Source organism: Salvelinus fontinalis, chromosome 27 (genome assembly GCF_029448725.1).
Source record: "Salvelinus fontinalis isolate EN_2023a chromosome 27, ASM2944872v1, whole genome shotgun sequence".
Lineage (NCBI taxonomy): Eukaryota > Metazoa > Chordata > Actinopteri > Salmoniformes > Salmonidae > Salvelinus > Salvelinus fontinalis.
Genome location: NC_074691.1, coordinates 2,959,833 through 2,975,704, shown reverse-complemented (window position 1 = coordinate 2,975,704; position 15,872 = coordinate 2,959,833).

Here is a 15,872-nt window from a genome sequence, read left to right as displayed (position 1 = left end):
GGTATAGAGAGAGAGACTGGGAGGTGTTACAGCAGGTATAGAGAGAGACTGGGAGGTGTTACAGCAGGTATAGAGAGAGAGACTGGGAGGTGTTACAGCAGGTATAGAGAGAGACTGGGAGGTGTTACAGCAGGTATAGAGAGAGAGACTGGGAGGTGTTACAGCAGGTATAGAAAGAGTCTGGGAAGTGTTACAGCAGGTATAGAGAGAGACTGGGAGGTGTTACAGCAGGTATAGAGAGAGAGACTGGGAGGTATTACAGCAGGTATAGAGAGAGACTGGGAGGTATTACAGCAGGTATAGAGAGAGACTGGGAGGTATTACAGCAGGTATAGAGAGAGACTGGGAGGTATTACAGCAGGTATAGAGACAGAGAGACTGGGCGGTGATACAGCAGGTATAGAGAGAGACGCTGGGAGGTCATTCTACTTCAAAGCAAGTCTAAGAAGTTGTAGATCTGTTCTGTTTGCTCTATTTCAATGCTTCCCGTTCTTAAATGTTGGTTTTGTGTCTTTTACTTTTGGTTTTGTACACCATCTTCAAACAGCTGAAACAACAATTAACAACATTTTAGATAGTACTGTACAATGTTTCTCTACTCTATACTAGCTTATTATGTCACATACGTTAACGGCTTTCCACTTTCTCCTCTGAGGATGAAGAGTAACAAGGATCGGAGAACCAATGCACAGCGTGGTTAGTGTTCATGGTCAATTTTAATAGAACAAAACTGAACACTGAAATACAAAACAATAAAGTAACGAACGAAAACCGAAACAGTTCTGTGTGGAACATACAGACATGGAAGACAACCACCCACAAAACACAACAGAAAACAGGCTCACTAAATATGGTTCCCAATCAGAGACAATGACTAACACCTGCCTCTGATTGAGAACCATATCAGGCCCAATGAGAAACCCAACATAGAAACATAAAACATAGATAACCCACCCAACTCACCTCCTGACCAACTAAAACAAGGAAACAACACAAGAACTAGGGTCAGAACGTGACACATACACTGACAGGAGGCAAACTATTAGTTTTAGCAACAGAGAGAGAGAGAGAGAGAGAGAGAGAGAGAGAGAGAGAGAGAGAGAGAGAGGAGAGAGTGAGAGAGAGAGAGAGAGAGAGAGAGAGTGAGAGGAGAGAGAGAGAGAGAGAGAGAGAGAGAGTGAGAGAGAGAGAGAGAGAGAGAGAGAGAAGATGAGAGAGATGAGAGAGAGAGAGAGAGAGAGAAGAGGAGAGAGAGGAGAGAGAGAGAGAGAGAGAGAGAGAGAGAGAGAGAGAGAGAGAGAGAGAGAGAGAGAGAGAGAGAGAGAGATTATTTATTTTCCTGTTTTACCTTTAACTATTTGCACATCATTACAACACTGTCTATAAACATAATATGACATTTGAAATCTCTTTATTATTTTGGATCTTCTGTGAGTGTAATGTTTACTGTTCATTTGTATTGTTTATTTCACTTTTGTTTATTATCTAGTTAACTTGCTTTGGCAATGTTAACATATGTTTCCCATGCCAATAAAACCCTTGAATTGAATTGAGAGAGAGAGAGCAGAGACGAGAGGCAATAGGCAGGCAGGCTGTCCGATCGCGTTAACCTCGCCTCAGTCCTGGAGAGACAGCTATTTTTGAACCACTCCGAGGCGTATGGGCACTATGGGGGGGGGGGGGGGTGGGGGCTGTTGGGAAAGCACTTCACATAGAGCACACACACACACACACACACACACACACACACACACACACACACACACACACACACACACACACACACACACACACACACACACACACACCAGTCAGAAAGACGTATCACACAAAATCTTCCCCCCTCCTCTCCTCCTCCCACCATCCCTCGTTCCTTCCTCCCTCCCCATCCTGTCCTCAATCACAATGGTAGCTGACCTGGCAGTGGGCATAAATGTCCAGACAGTGGGTTCTTCTGACCCCTGTAGAGAGACGGTGTTCTGATGTGTAGGGCCTGTGGGAGGGAGGAGGGATTTAACGTTAGTGGACAAGATGCTTGCGTCATCACTGTGTTACAACGCACACACATATACCCTCATACAGACAGACTACGGTAGGTTGCCTCTAAAACACATCTGACAATATTTTGATCCCCCTAAGGTTGATTTCCGTGCCCTACACACTAATATGACCCCTCTGTACAAAGTTGAGACTCTTACGAACTTGTACATGTCCATTGTTTTGCTCTAGAACACCCACAAGCCTCACAATCCTCGTCTGAATGTCCCAGGTACCATTTGAAAACAATTATGGAAGTATACAGAGACTGTTTAATGCCAAAAATATGGGGTTAAATACACTCAGATATAGGACAGACACTACAAAACAAACCTCCTTTAGATAAAACCATTTTGACTATGTGTTAATCAATGTGTTTCTATGAGCTAATATCAGTAAGGCCCAAAAAACAGATTTTTAGCAAGATGTTTTATAGATTTTTTTTAATACTTCAAGGGGTCTTAAAATTCAAAATGAAAAATCTAGATGATCCTTGGTAAGATCTTTTTCTGTCGTCTTAACGTTCTTTATACTCCCCTTTTCCTAAAGATAAAAAATGACCCGCCTTCTCAAAACCCCTAAAATAAAGCAGCTTCATTGACAACCTGTCATTCATCACAAACTTTGTGAATATCTGTGTTTTTCCTTCTTCACAGTGCAGAAAGACTGCATTTAATCAGTGGACACCACTCGTATTTATTACAACACACCTGTCATAATTGTTCTCTTTACTAAAGTAGAGGTTTATTATTATTATTATTATTATTGCTAAAGGTACTGCATATGTGTAAACATACATTTTTTAGCAAGACATAGCACTTGTATAGCCTAAGAAAGTAGCAGAAATGTGCAGAAAGTAGTTTTGAATGCATTTTATTGAAGGGAAACAATTACAGTCTTGAACTTTTTTGGCAACATAGTAATATATTCTTATATACTGTACGATGAGGAATTCAACTACAACATTTTTGTCTTGTCCCATTTTTTTACCATTGCCCCCACCCACAAGGTGTGTAATCAACAACAATAAATACATTAAACAAGAAAATAGATACAAAACCAAAATGTGAAGAACATGAATCAATCAACTGTAATTACCACATGTAGGACAGTATGAGCATGGGCTTTGCAGATGTATTTCTCACATGTGCAGCACATAATATTTGTTTTACAGTCCTTCTTTGGGGGGGAGGGGGGGGGGGCAGAATTAGCATCTCCTGTTGCCTGTCCCAGCTGCAGCCTCAGGTGGATCAGGACAAGATTCAGCCCCCTGAACAGCTTTCATAAGCGCTACAGAGGCTGCTGGGTGGGGAAGGTGCTCCCCTCTTTGAATGTGTGGGGTTACAAGTGCCTTTCCCAGCTGCTCCAGGAACACCCTCCTCTTGTTCCACTTATCAGACATCCATGTACGATTGATCTTGTTCCGTTTCACGAAGGCGTCGTGTTTGGACACATCAATGATGTTATGGAAGATGACCAGGGGCCAGCGGGCAGTCATCCTCCTGCAGCTGTAAGTTCCAATCACCTTGTCCAGATCGTCCACGCCTCCTTTGTTGTGGTTGTAGTCCAGGATGATGGCTGGCTTCCTGTCCTCACGATCACTGATCTCAGCTGTTTTGCGCAGTGTGATCAGGAGGACCACATTCTTGTTCCTCTTTGGGAGGTAAGAAACTAGAGTGGTGGTGGGGGTGAGGGCAAACTTTGATGAGAAGGCATCTCTCCCCCTTGTTACGAGGAGTGTAGAGGGGAGCTCAGGCTTGTTCTTTCTAACTGTGCCAACCATGGTGATCTTCTGCTTCAGGAGCTGCTGGCTGAGTTCATAAGAGGTGAAGAAATTGTCACACGTGATATTGTGCCCCCTCAGTCCATCTGTCACATCAAGCACAACCCGCATCCCCTGGTTCTTCTCCGGGCCTCCACTGGTCGGTTTCCCTGTGTAGACTTGCATCCAACCGTATCTGGATTGTGCGTCCCAGGCCACCCATATCTTGATGCCATACTTTGCTGGCTTGCTGGGCATATACTGCCGGAAAGGACAACGACCTTTTGACAGAAGAGATTACTATCTGTACTTAGTATCAGTGTCACAGAAAACAATCACATAAATCAATGATATTACAGCAACACATAATAAAATGAACAGTGAAAATCACATTACAGATATGAAAATAAAAATGTACCTCTGAAATGAACCAGTTGCTCATCCACTGTTACTTCAGGCCCAGGGTGGTAGAGGTACGCTCCACCCACTTCTCCCAGAACTCTCTGATGGCCGCCGGTTTGTCTCTCACATGTCTTGCAGGTCTTGACTCACGGTTATCAAATCGTAGCGTTCTTGAGAAAGTGTGAGAGACTTTCAGTGGCATCGTGGCACGGAAAATCACCCTTCCACTCTCTGCATCCCAGAGACTATATATGTAGCCTCACCTCAGGACCTATACACACCCGCTAAGATTAGCAGCCCCATGTAGGCACGCAGGTCCATCTCATCCATCCTTTTCCTGTTGTCTCCATATTTACAGAAACCCTCCAAATATGGAGGCTTCAGCACGGCTTCATCTGCTGCACCTGTATAGCCTCTGACTGCATTCCCCATTTGTCAACAATGCTTTTAAGAAATGTTTATTTTGTCTGAAATGTTGTTTATTTTGTCTGTGAACTTGGGTCATGTGTGGGGTCGTGGGGTCGTGGAGGGGAGATGCTGCACATGCTCAAGACAGTGTTAGTTTTGTCTGAGTTCAATCAGTAGCACACATAATCTCCATTTCTCATTGTGTGTGTGTGTGTGTGTGTGTGTGTGTGTGTGTGTGTGTGTGTGTGTGTGTGTCTTTGTGGTTTTTGTGGTGTGTAAATGATTTTATAAACTGCCGGGTCAAAGATGACCCTAAGACAATTTCATGGACACATGAACAAAGGCGATGTTTCACTTGTTCTAACGTTGGGGTCACGAGGAAAAGTCATCAAATTTCAAGTTGAAAAAATATAGTTTAGGGGTTTTTCTCTGATGTTAAACATAGTGACCCTTAAGACAACACATTCCATATAGTTTAGGAAAAACCCCTGCCCCCCCGGCTTAGACAGGGCTTAGATTGTTTAATGCGAAAAATAAGAGCTTCATTTTCATGTCCCAAAAAATAACAATTGTTTCCTGATCTTTCTTATATCTCTCAGCAGATGCAGGAGAGACACTTCAGAACACCCCCCCCCCCCCCACCCCCCCCCCCCCACCCCACCCCCCCCCACCCACCCCCCCCACCCCCCACCCCCCCTCCTCCGGCTTAGACAGGGCTTAGACTCTGATTGGTTAAAGCCCAATTCATACGGTCTCATTTTTACCATATTCTTGCCGGGATAAGCCTTTTCTATCTCCAGTGCACACGCCGGCAAGTGTAGGCGTGGTAGTAGTCGTGGGCCGACGTGGGTGGACGTCTATGTTAATAAATCCTTTGATTATACACCATCACAAAGAAATCCATTATTCATTCATTTTAGACAGGTCCTAAGAATTATTATGCGACTGAGAGAGTCTTTACAAAAGTCTACAATTGCATATTTTGAGTTGAATGATGTTACTGGTGTGTGCAGCCTATAGGCTACATGGCTGAGTCATGTACATGAATTCAGTAGTTCTTTTGTTCATTTAACAGACAAGGCACACTGAGGCTACCCTGATCACAGTCAACACACATATATTTTATAGTAGGCTAAGAATATAATGAAATATAACAGAATAAAATACAAATGATATCTTCCCACACATTTCCCCACACATTGCCATGATGCAAACTTGCAAAACAACTTGAGACAAGCCCATCATTTTTTTGTATCCACATTTCATCTCTTTCCTACCCTCAATCCGCCTTGTTCGGGAGCAGACGTAGGGTCTTACATTGAGAGGAGTAGGCCTAGATTCATCATGATACCAATAGAAAATAATGACAATCTGTATTTTCAAAAGCATTTCAGTCTCGTGTTCATATTTCACAACATCTCTGGGCTTTTGGAGTTACCTTTATGCGATCCAGCAAAATAATAGGCCTACAGTTGATGCAGGCTACGTTATTGCATGCTAAATATTTCTGATCAGTGAAAGATGAGGAAACAGATAGATGAGATATACCATCTCCACTTATTAGTGCAGCCAGAGTATTAACCAAATATACAGACCGGGATTCAGTGAAACAACATCACATTGATTGATGAAGACAAGTCACAGGCTTTTGGTAGGGAGTAGGCCTAGGCTGGTAAGTGACTGTGAGTGAAGAGCAAAATAATCCACTTGTTAACCTCTATGGGATCGGTCCCTCCCCCTGCGGGACGGTTGAGCTAACGTAGGCTAATGTGATTAGCATGACATTGTGAGTAACAATCATATTTCCCAGGACATAGATGTATCTGATATGGGCAGAAAGCTTCAATTCTTGTTATTCTAACTCCACTGTCCAATTTACAGTAGCTATTACAGTGAACGAATACCATGCTATTGTTTGAGGAGAGTGCACAGTTCTGAACTTGTAAATATATCAATTAACCAATTAGGCACATTGTTCTAATCAGTGATAATGAATGAGTGAACAAGACAAGAGGATCATGAGCAGCACTCATCTCAACGTAGCTAACATTTCCACAGTCTAGTTGTAGCCCAACCAATATCCAAACAGAGATTCAGTGAAAATATAAACCTGACTTTGATTTATTTATCAAGACCGATATTTTATTTTATTTTATTTTATTTATTTTTCAAGACCCCACACTTGTCTCAAAGCAGCTGGAATAGTTGACCACACACGGCTATTGCTTCAATCAAATGTATTATAACAAGTGGATGACATTGGGAGGTTCAGTAAGCAACAATTTGATGCTTTCATTTGCATTATCCTACTTTATTACGATATTTTTGTAATTCATTGATATTTATTTCCCACAGTAATTCTTAGTGGATCCATCGAGTTGTGGATAAGAAAACTATAAGCGAATGGACGGCTGAAGTGACATGACTCGCAAAGTTGAGAACTGCCAGGAAAATGGTAACAGCCGAGTAGTAACTGAGGCTGCTTAGCAACCATCAGGAGCTTGAGAGCGTAGTGCGTGATAATGCTGCCTCAGTGTTGCGGAGGCATTTCATACTAAGCCTTTGCGGAAGTTTACCTCAGTCGTGCCTAGGTCGGTTTGGTGGAAATAAAAGTATAGGCTTTGTCGCCAGCAATATCTTTAATTTATGAAGAAAAGTCTGCAAAAAGTTGGCTAGATGCTAAAGTTGGCGGAAAAACATATTGGTTCGAAAGGGATACTAGTGTCGACCGGTCTTCAAAACATACTAGTTCTATGGGCTGTCTCCTAGCGGGTTGTTGTGGTGTGGTCTAGTCATCTTAGTCCAGCCCTCTCTTTTACACTCTTACATACTGTAGATGTCTGTAGAGAGAGAGAGAGAGAGAGAGACTCAGTGGGATATTACCGGGTGGTCTTTTGGACTGCAGATACTTTGATGGAGAGATCATTGTGTCTCACAGATGTGTGGTAGTTAGCATCTTGTTTCTTCTCTGTAAGTACCTAGATTCTCTATAAGTACCCAGATTCTCCATAAATACCCAGATTCTCCATAAGTACCCAGATTCTCCATAAGTACCCAGATTCTCCATAAGTACCCAGATTCTCTATGAGTACCCAGATTCTCTATAAGTACCCAGATTCTCCATAAGTACCCAGATTCTCCATAAGTACCCAGATTCTCTATAAGTACCCAGATTCTCTATGAGTACCCAGATTCTCCATAAATACCCAGATTCTCCATAAGTACCCAGATTCTCCATAAAAACCCAGATTCTCTATGAGTACCCAGATTCTCGATAAGTACCCAGATTCTCCATAAGTACCCAGATTCTCTATAAGTACCCAGATTCTCTATGAGTACCCAGATTCTCTATAAGTACCCAGATTCTCTATAAGTACCCAGATTCTCCATAAATACCCAGATTCTCCATAAATACCCAGATTCTCCATAAATACCCAGATTCTCCATAAATACCCAGATTCTCTGAGTACCCAGATTCTCTGTAAGTACCCAGATTCTCCATAAATACCCAGATTCTCCATAAAAACCCAGATTCTCTATGAGTACCCAGATTCTCTGTAAGTACCCAGATACCTCAATAAGTACCCAGATTCTCTATAAATACCCAGATTCCCCATAAATACCCAGATTCCCCATAAATACCCAGATTCTCTATAAGTACCCAGATTCTCCATAAATACCCAGATTCTCTATGAGTACCCAGATTCTCCATAAATACCCAGATTCTCCATAAGTACCCAGATTCTCTATAAGTACCCAGATTCTCCATAAGTACCCAGATTCTCCATAAAAACCCAGATTCTCTATGAGTACCCAGATTCTCTATAAATACCCAGATTCTCTATGAGTACCCAGATTCTCTATAAGTACCCAGATTCTCCATAAGTACCCAGATTCTCTATAAGTACCCAGATTCTCTATAAGTACCCAGATTCTCCATAAATACCCAGATTCTCCATAAGTACCCAGATTCTCTATAAGTACCCATATTCTCTATGAGTACCCAGATTCTCCATAAATACCCAGATTCTCCATAAATACCCAGGTTTTCTATGAGTACCCAGATTCTCTGTAAGTACCCAGATTCTCCGTAAATACCCAGATTCTCCATAAATACCCAGATTCTCCATAAATACACAGATTCTCTATGAGTACCCAGATTCTCAATAAGTACCCAGATTCTCTATAAATACCCAGATTCCCCATAAATACCCAGATTCCCCATAAATACCCAGATTCTCCATAAGTACCCAGATTCTCCATAAGTACCCAGATTATCTATAAATACCCAGATTCTCTATAAGTACCCAGATTCTCCATAAGTACCCAGATTCTCCATAAGTACCCAGATTCTCCATAAGTACCCAGATTCTCCATAAGTACCCAGATTCTCTATAAGTACCCAGATTCTCTATGGTACTAAAAGCCCAAGAACAGGTCACATAATAAAGAGCGGACTACACAACCTCTCGGGCTTATATACACTGTAAAGACTTGTATTCAGTACTGCTCAAAATAAGCCCCTCAGTGAAGAATATTTAACCTAAAGCCATATATCTACTATTTGAAAAGATCAAAGAAGGATCATGCTGAGGAACAGCAAAGAGTGAGCCTGGCGTTCAACTTCTCTTAACTGCTATGTGTTTCATCCTGCACCTGAGCCACGCTTGAACACGTTGTGCTCCTGCTTGTCTGACGTGTGTCCACAGGGTATGAGAGGGCCTCTGATCAGATGTGTGGTACTCTACCACAGAGACCGATGTGGTGTGTGTGTGTGTGTGTGTGTGTGTGTGATGTTGCGTGTGTTGCGTGTGTTGCGTGTGTTGCGTGTGTTGCGTGTGTGACTGTGTGTGTGTGTGTGTGTGTGTGTGTGTGTGTGTGTGTGTGTGTGTGTGTGTGTGTGTGTGTGTGTGTGTGTGTGTGTGTGTGTGTGTGTGTGACTGCGTGTGTGTCTCCTGCGTGAACATATGAATGCCTGTGTGTGCCTGTTTGCTGTCAGTCAATGTGTGTATGTGCGCGTTAGTGTGTTTGTGTGTATATGTTTGCCCACTGTGTGTGTGTTTTTGTGTGTGTGTCAGCCAATGTGTGTATCTCTGCTGCCAAGGTGTGTGTGTGTGTGTGTGTGTGTGTGTGTGTGTGTGTGTGTGTGTGTGTGTGTGTGTGTGTGTGTGTGTGTGTGTGTGTGTGTGTGTGTGTGTGTGTGTGTGTGTGTGTGTGTGTGTCAGAGCTGCAGCTCCATCCAGGCAGGTGCATGCTCCCCAGGCCCTGGCCCAGACAGGTCTCCTCTTGACAGGGCTGTGACCTGGGGCAGTGACCCGCCAACCCTCCATGTCTGCATTTTAATGGGGCTGCTCTGGGTCTGTGCTGCCACTAGACAGAGGTAAGGACTTGTTAGACTGCAGAGGACAGACTGTGAATTTAGGGTTTTTATTTCCTAGGTCTCTCAACGGTGGAGAAAGGCTTGGTAAACTGCAGAGGACAGACTGAATTTAGGGCTTTTCTGCCACTCTAGACAGATATAATATTGTCTACATGGTCTATATTAAAGCTCATTCTGTAACTAGGGTTACTGTTGTGATGGAGATGTCGTTATGTGATTTTGCTGATACAATACCCCATGTGTGTTTTTTGTTTGGACTAAGGCATTAGCAGAAGGTTTTAAAATGTATGGTCTTCCAGCGTTGATAGGACTGGGTTTGTTTTATAACTTTGAAAAGAGAAAAGGAGGAGAGGAGAGGAGAGGAGAGGAGAAGGGATGGAGAGGAGAGGAGAGGAGAAGGGATGGAGAGGAGAGGAGAGGAGAAGGGATGGAGAGGGGGAGAAGAGAGGAGAGGGGAGGAGAGGAGAGGAGAGGAGAAGGGATGGAGAGGAGAGGAGAGGGGATGGAGAAGAGAAGGGATGGAGAAAGGGAGGAGAGGGGGAGGAGAGGAGAGAGGATGGAGAAAGGGAGGAGAGGAGAGATGATGGAAAAAGGGAGGAGAGGGGGAGGAGAGGAGAGAGGATGGAGAAAGGGAGGAGAGGGGGAGGAGAGGAGAGAGGATGGAGAAAGGGAGGAGAGGAGAGATGATGGAGAAAGGGAGGAGAGGGGGAGGAGAGGAGAGAGGATGGAGAAAGGGAGGAGAGGGGGAGGAGAGGAGAGAGGATGGAGAAAGGGAGGAGAGGGGGAGGAGAGGAGAGATGATGGAGAGGGGGAGGAGAGGATGGAGAGGGGGGGGGAGAGGATGGAGAAAGGGAGGAGAGGGGAGGAGAGGAGAGAGGATGTGCCCCCTCAGATTTAAAATTGATAGCCATTTTAGGCTATCAATCAAGTTAGAGTGGCTAGATTGTCTAACTACAGGTAATTGCCAAATTAAAGGAAACATAAGGTGTCGTAATAGGGCGTTGGGCCGCCACGACCCAGAACAGCGTCAATGCACCTTGGCATAGATTCTACAAGTTCCTGGAAGTCTATTGGAGGGATACAACACCATTCTTCCAACAGAGGTGTTGTTCAAGGTGGTGGTTGACAACGCTGTCCTAGTATTTCCCATTCATTTTCAATTGGGTGACTAAGACAGCCATGGCATATGGTTTACATAATTTTTATGCTCATCAAACCATTAATTGACCACTTGGATGGGGGCATTATCATCCTATGGGGGCATAACTATGTTGTCCAAAATAATGTCTTGCCCAGCATTTTATACATGATCCTAAGCATGATTTTATGGTCATTTCTTAATTAACTCAAGAATCACACCTGTGTGGGAGCACCTGCTTTCAATATACTTTTTTACCCCTCATGTACTCACGTGTTTCCATTATTTTGCCAGTTACCGGTATCTTAGCTGGCATGCCTGCTGGCTAGGTCGGTAGACTTTAGAAAAGAAAGAAATAACTAAATATACTGAATAAGACTCACATTCCTTTCAATCTATTACCCAGATGTGATCAGAGATGCAGAGAAGCAAATTACGTTTCTTTAAAAAGAGAACCATCAGTCAGGAGGATACAGACAGATCAAGAGGCAGAAAACTAGATTATTATTATTTTGAACTAAGCATGGCTCTAATTGGCAGGAAACAGCTGTTTCAGGTGTTTTAAAAGTACAGGGGGAGTAACCCCTCAGGACCATCCCCCTGCCATCTTCACGTACTTTGTGCCCCATCAGATTTTTAAGGTGCATCAAATCAAATCAAAGTGTATTTGTCACGTGCACCGAATACAACAGGTGTAGACCTTACAGTGATAAATGATAATGCAAAAAACCCCACATAATAGCGCAAATGGTTGGGCGCCCGTAAAACTGCTGCCATTTCTTCCGGCGCCGGAAGGAGATGGTAGGTGTAGGGTGTTGTATCTGTTTTATATCGGTAATTTGAGAAGAGAAGGGGAAGGAGAGGCAGAGGAGGGAGGGAGGCTGGTTTGAGAAGAGAAGAAGGGGGAGGCAGAGGAGGGAGGGAGGTTGGTTTGAGAGGAGAAGGAGAAGGGGGATGCAGAGGAGGGAGGGAGGTTGGTTTGAGAGGAGAAGGAGAAGGGGGATGCAGAGGAGGGAGGGAGGTTGGTTTGAGAGGAGAAGGAGAAGGGGGATGCAGAGGAGGGAGGGAGGCTGGTTTGAGAGGAGAAGAAGAAGGGGGAGGCAGAGGAGGGAGGGAGGCTGGTTTGAGAGGAGAAGGAGAAGAGGGAGACAGAGGAGGGAGGGAGGCTGGTTTGAGAGGAGAAGAAGAAGGGGGAGGCAGAGAAGGGAGGGAGGCTGGTTTGAGAGAAGAAGAAGAAGGGGAAGGGGGATGGGGAGGCTGGTTTGATAGGAGAAGGAGAAGGGGGAGGCAGAGAAGGGAGGGAGGCTGGTTTGAGAGGAGAAGGAGAAGGGGGAGGCAGAGGAGGGAGGGAGGCTGGTTTGAGACGAGAAGAAGAAGGGTGAGGCAGAGGAGGGAGGGAGGCTGGTTTGAGAAGTGAAGAAGAAGGGGGAGGCAGAGGAGGGAGGGAGGGTGGTTTGAGAGGAGATGGAGAAGGGGGAGGGGATGGGGAGGCTGGTTTGAGAAGAGAAGGAGAAGGGGGGAGGGTGGTTTGAGAAGAGAAGGAGAAGGGGGGAGGGGGAGGCAGGTTTGAGAAGAGAAGGAGAAGGGGGAGGGGATGGGGAGGCTGGTTTGAGAAGAGAAGGAGAAGGGGGGAGGCTGGTTTGAGAAGAGAAGGAGAAGGGGGGGGTGGGGAGCCTGGTTTGAGGCTGGAGTTTATGGCTTTGTGTTGTGTTGCTGACAAACAGGCGCTTTACTACCCACTGAGCAGTGCTGGTGTTAAATTAGCCTCATTAATCAGGTAAATAGCCCTTTAATGAAGTGAGAGTTTCAGAGGAGGAGGATGCCAGATCCCACTGAGACTCTCCTCTTTCTGCCTCTCTCGTTCACTCGTTTTCACTTTCCCCCCTGCCTCTATTTCTCTCCTCTTTCTGCCTCTCTCGTTCACTCGTTTTCACTTTCCGCCCTGCCTCTTTATTTCTCTCCTCTTTCTGCCTCTCTCGTTCACTCGTTTTCACTTTCCGCCCTGCCTCTTTATTTCTCTCCTCTTTCTGCCTCTCTCGTTCACTCGTTTTCACTTTCCCCCCTGCCTCTTTATTTCTCTCCTCTTTCTGCCTCTCTCGTTCACTCGTTTTCACTTTCCGCCCTGCCTCTTTATTTCTCTCCTCTTTCTGCCTCTTTCTCTGTCTGTCCTCTCTGTGAGTCCATCTCTCTCTCTCTCTCTACACTGAGATGTGTTGGATTTTTCCATAGTCTCTCTGACAAGGCCCAGATCAGGCATTAGTCCCAGCCCAGTGGAGAATCAGTTGGAGATACAGTATATACACAGAAGTATGTGGACACCCTTTCAAATTAGTGAATTTGGCTATTTCAGCCACACCTGTTGCTGACAGGTGCATACAATTTAGCTCAGTGACTTTCAACATGGCACTGTCATAGGATGCCACCTTTCCAACAAGTCAGTTCATCAAATTTCTGCTCTGCTAGAGCTGCCCCGGTCAACTGTAAGTGCTGTTATTTTAAAGTGGAAAAGGCTAGGAGCAATAATAGCTCAGCTGCGAAGTGGTAGGCCACGTAGGTTCACAGAATGAGACCGGCGAGTGTTGAAGCGCGTAGCGCATAAAAATCGTCTGTCCTCAGTTTCAAAACTCACTAACGACTTCCAAACTGCCTCTGAAAGCAACTTCAGTACAAAAACTGCTCATCTGGAGCTTCATGAAATGGGTTTCCATGGCCCAGCAGCCGCAGACAAACCTCAGGTCAACATGCGCAATGCCAAGCGTTGGTTGGAATTGGTGTAAAGCTCACCGCCATTGGACATGCGCCATTCAAATCTGGGTTTGGCGGATGCCAGAAGAACCCTACCTGCCCCAATACATAGTGTCCGGGGCTGTTTTTCGTGGTTCCGGTTAGACCCAGGGAAATCTTAAAAGCGAGGTCTATACAGAAATGCTTTGTCAAGATCGGTGTGGAAGAACTTGCCTGGCCTGCAAAGAGCCTTGACCTCAACCCCATCAAACACCTTTGGGATGATTGGAACGCTGACTGAGAGCCAGGCCTAATCGCCCAACTTAAGTTCCCAACCTCACTAAAGCTCTTGTGGCTGAATGAAAGCATGTCCCCGCAGCAACGTTCCAACATCTGGTGCAAAGCCTTCCCAGAAGAGTGGAGGCTGTTATAGCAGCAACGTTCCAACATCTAGTGGAAAGCCTTCCCAGAAGAGTGGAGGCTGTTGTAGCTGGAACGTTCCAACATCTAGTGGGAAGCCTTCCCAGAAGATTGGAGGCTGTTATAGCAGCAACGTTCCATCATCTAGTGAAAAGCCTTCCCAGAAGAGTGGAGGCTGTTATAGCAGCAACGTTCCAGCATCTAGTGGAAAGCCTTCCCAGAAGAGTGGAGGTTGTTATAGCAGCAATGTTCCAATATCTAGTGGAAAGCCTTCCCAGAAGAGTGGAGGCTGTTATAGCAGCAATGTTCCATCATCTAGTGAAAAGCCTTCCCAGAAGAGTGGAGGCTGTTATAGCAGCAACGTTCCAACATCTAGTGGAAAGCCTTCCCAGAAGAGTGGAGGCTGTTATAGCAGCAATGTTCCAACATCTAGTGGAAAGCCTTCCCAGAAGACAGGAGGATGTTATAGCAGCAAAGGGGGGACCAATTCCATATTAATTCCCATGATTTTGGAATCATAAGTTATACAAGCAGGTGTCCACATACTTCCAAAAATGTGATGTAATATTTATCATATTCACTACCGTTCAAAAGTTTGGGGTCACTTAGAAATGTCCTTGTTTTTTTAAAGAAAATCATATTTTTTGTCCATTAAAATAGCATCAAATTGATCAGAAATACAGTGTAGATATTGTTAATGTTGTAAATGACTATTCTAGCTTGAAACTGACAGTTTTTTCTAATGGAATATCTACATAGGTGTACAGAGGCCCATTATCAGCAACCATCACTCCTGTGTTCCAATGGCACGTTGTGTTAGTTAATCCAGCTGAAAACTGTTGTTCTGATTAAAGAAGCAATAAAACTGTCATTCTTTAGACTAGTTGAGTATCTGGAGCATCAGCGTTTGGGATGCTGGCCTTCTAGGCAGAGTTCCTCTGTCCAGTGTCAGGTTTTTTTTGCCCATCTTTTATTTTTATTGGCCAGTCTGAGAAATGACTTTTTCTTTGCAACTCTGCCTAGAAGGCCAGCATCCCGAAGTCGCCTCTTCACTGTTGATGTTGGACTGGTGTTTTGCGGGTACTATTTATTGAAGCTGCCAGTTGAGGACTTGTGAGGCATCTGTTTCTCAAACTAGACACTCTACTGTACTTGTCATCTTGCTCAGTTGTGCACTGGGGCCTCCCACTCCTCTTTCTATTCTGGTTAGAGCCAGTTTGCACTGTTCTGTGAAGGGAGTAGTACACAGCGTTGTACGAGATCTTCAGTTTCTTGGCAATTTCTCACATGGAATGGCCTTCATTTCTCAGAACAAGAATAGACTGACGAGTTTCAGGCCATTTTGAGCCTGTAATCGAACCCACAAATGCTGATGAGAGAGAGATTTCTCTGTTGCATTATCATTAACAGCAGATTGGAACATTTCCTCAGCAAAAACAATGTACCGAGCAAATGCCAAATTGGCTTTTGACCACGTATTCACCCTGCACACCCTAATTGGCAAACAAACAGCCATAACAAAGGCAAAGTCTTCTCATGCTTTGTTGATTTCAAAAAAGCTTTTGACTAAATTTGGCATGAGGGTCTGCTATACAAATCGA